Raw genomic sequence first — 3,626 nt, forward strand, 5'->3', positions numbered from 1 at the left:
GATTGTTGGGCGTTAGTGACAGACGCAAAAGGAGGGTGAATCCTATTCCAGCATGATCGAGAACCGACAGATGAATAGCCGTGCCGTGACAGGGTGCGTGAGCATATGATTCACTGAGAGGAGGGGATGTAGCCACTGACAACGGTGATGCCCTTGCATACAGCCAGCCATGGAAAGGAGTAAGACTGATTGGATAAAGATAGCAGGAAAGCAGAGGTTCAGAGGAACGAACAACATCTCCATTCGCTTATCTGAAATTCCTGCCAATGAATCTACATAAGTATCTCTATCCTTACTTTATGTTTTATTTACATAATATATTGTAGCCCATATGAGTCAACTTAACTGAGATTTACAAGGTGACCATAGCTTGCTTCAAGCCAACAATCTCTGTGGGATCGACCCTTACTCACGTAAGGTTTATTACTTGGACGACCCAGTACACTTGCTGGTTAGTTGAACGGAGTTGTGTCCACACATAGTAAAGAGCCATAATAATGATTCCATACAATAACAAAGAGTACTACATTAATGTGATCACAATTTCGTCCACCAAGTTTTTGGCGCCGTTGCCGGGGATTGTTCGTGTATGGACAACTGACGGTTCATCTTGTTGCTCAGATTAGGTAATTTTCTTTTTGTTTTCTTTTCAAAAATTTTTCAAAAATATTTTCAAAATTTTCTCATCTGTTTTCGAAAAAAAAAAATAAATAAAAATGTTTTCAAAAATAAATTATTCTATGACTTCAGAATTTTTAAGAATGAATTCTAGTGTTTCATGAAGCATGTTGGAGCCTGGCTGGCTGTAAAGCCATGTCTCAATCCTTATACTCAAGAGAAGAGCTTCTATGTCTTTCTTAGCCAATTGGCTGTTGAATGCAAGGAATGTCAGGCGTGTCATGTCTGAGTTACATACTAAAGCTTGGCTGGCTATTAAGCCATGCCTGACCCTTTGATTGGAGCTTTAGAGCATAAGATTCCTGGAATTCATATTAAAAATTTTGAATCCTTATTTTTCTTTTTTCTAAATAATTTTCGAAAAATATAAGTTAAAAATCCAAAAAAATCATAAAATCATAAAAATAAAAAATATTTCATGTTTCTTGTTTGAGTCTTGAGTCATATCATAAGTTTGGTGTCACTTGCATATGCATCTTGCATTTTTTCGAAAATATCATGCATTCATAGTGTTCTTCATGATCTTCAAGTTGTTCTTGGTAAGTCTTCTTGTTTGATCTTGATGATTTTTTGTTTTGTGTCTTTTCATGTTTATCATATGCATTCTTGAATTCTTAGTGCGTAAGCATTAAAGAATTCTAAGTTTGGTGTCTTGCATGTTTTCTTTGCATTAAAAAAATTTTTCAAAAAAATGTTCTTGATGTTCATCATGTTCTTCATAGTGTTCTTGGTGTTCATCTTGACATTCATAGCATTCATGCATGCATTCATTGTTTTGATCTAAAAATTTCAAGCATTGCATCCTTTTAGTGTTTTGCTCTTGCATCATAAAAATTCAAAAATCAAAAAAAAAATATCTTTCCCTTTTTCTCTCCTCAAATTCGAAAATTTGGATTGACTTTTTCAAAAATTTTTAAAATCAAATTGTTTCTTATGAGTCAAATCAAATTTCCAATTTGAAAATCTTATCTTTTTCAAAAATCAAATCTTTTTCAAAATTCTTAGTTATTTTCGAAAATTCCAAAAATATTTTTCAAAAATCTTTTTCTTATTTTTGTATTAAATTTTCGAAAATAACATAAACAATTAATGTTTTGATTCAAAAATTTGAAGTTTGTTACTTGCTTGTTAAGAAAGATTCAAACTTTAAGTTCTAGAATCATATCTTGTGATTTCTTATGAATCAAGTCATTAATTGTGATTTTAAAAATCAAATCTTTTTCAAAAACTAATTTCTATCATATCTTTTTCAAAAAAAAAATATATCTTCTTATCTTATCTTTTTCAAAATTTGATTTCAAAATATCTTCTCTAACTTCCCAACTTCTTATCTTTTCATAATTTGTTTCAACTAACTAACTAACTTTTTGTTTGTTTCTTAACTTTTTCAAAACCTCCTAACTCTCTCTCTCTCTCTCATTTTCGAAAATATCTTCCTTCTTTTTCAAAAATATCTTTTCAAAATATCTTTTCTAACTTCCTAACTTCCTATCTTTTCAAAATATGTTTCAACTAACTAACTAACTTTTTGTTTGTTTCTTAACTTTTTCAAAACCACCTAACTAACTCTCTCTCTCTAATTTTCGAAAATATCCTCCCCTTTTTCAAAAATTTCTTTTTAATTAACTAATTATTTCTATTTTTTATTTTTAATTTCAAAAATTTCGAAAAAAAAAATTACTAACAACTTTCAAAAACCAATTTTCAAAAATCACTAACTCCTTTTCAAAAATAAATTTCGAAAATTCCTTCCTTCTCTCCCATCTCATTCTATTTATTCATTCATATCCTAACATCTCATCTCACATTCCAATCCTCACAGTTGTGTTTCTTCCTGTACATCACATCCTTTATCTCCCCCTCTTTTTCTACTTACAAAGGGATCCCTATACTGTGGTATAAAGGATCTCTATTATTATTATCATTTTTCTGGCCATTCTTCCTTGTCATATGAGCAGGAGCAAGGATAAGAACATTCTTGTGGAAGCAGATCCAGAACCTGAAAGGACTTTGAAGAGAAAATTAAGAGAAGCTAAAATACAACAATCCAGAGATAACCTTTCAGAATTTTTCAAACAGGCAGAGGAGATGGCAGGCGAAAATAATAATAATGGAAGGAGGATGCTTGGTGACTTTACTACACCTAATTCCAATTTACATGGAAGAAGCATCTCCATTCCTGCCATTGGAGCAAACAACTTTGAGCTGAAACCTCAGTTAGTTTCTCTGATGCAGCAGAACTGCAAGTTTCATGGACTTCCATCTGAAGATCCTTTTCAGTTCTTAACTGAATTCTTGCAGATATGTGATACTGTTAAGACTAATGGTGTAAATCCTGAAGTCTACAGGCTCATGCTTTTCCCTTTTGCTGTAAGAGACAGAGCTAGATTATGGTTGGATTCTCAACCTAAAGACAGCCTGAACTCTTGGGATAAGCTGGTCACGGCTTTCTTAGCCAAGTACTTTCCTCCTCAAAAGCTGAGCAAGCTTAGAGCTGATGTTCAAACCTTCAGACAGAAAGAAGGTGAATCTCTCTATGAAGCTTGGGAAAGATACAAACAGTTGACCAAAAAGTGTCCTTCTGACATGCTTTCAGAATGGACCATCCTGGATATATTCTATGATGGTTTATCTGAGCTATCAAAGATGTCACTGGACACTTCTGCAGGTGGATCCACTCACCTAAAGAAAATGCCTGCAGAAGCTCAAGAACTCATTGACATGGTTGCTAATAACCAGTTCATGTACACTTCTGAAAGGAATCCTGTGAATAATGGGACGCCTATGAAGAAGGGAGTTCTTGAGGTTGATACTCTGAATGCCATATTGGCTCAGAATAAAATATTGACTCAGTAAGTCAATATGACCTCTCAGAGTCTGCATGGAATGCAAGCTGCATCCAACAGTACTCAAGAGGCATCTTCTGAAGAAGAAGCCTATGATCCTGA

At 33.4% G+C, this 3,626-nt stretch overlaps 1 non-coding gene across 1 annotated transcript; it reads right to left on the reverse strand.

Moving 5' to 3' along the window:
- Positions 1-3,162: 3,162 nt before the first annotated feature.
- Positions 3,163-3,270, reverse strand: LOC148545357 (small nucleolar RNA R71). The gene has a single exon (XR_015901608.1). It is a non-coding gene; the product is annotated as a small nucleolar RNA R71 (small nucleolar RNA).
- Between the last annotated feature and the right edge of the window lie 356 nt (positions 3,271-3,626).

This window comes from Arachis ipaensis, chromosome B9 (genome assembly GCF_059453495.1).
Source record: "Arachis ipaensis isolate K30076 ecotype BB chromosome B9, ASM5945349v1, whole genome shotgun sequence".
NCBI lineage: Eukaryota > Viridiplantae > Streptophyta > Magnoliopsida > Fabales > Fabaceae > Arachis > Arachis ipaensis.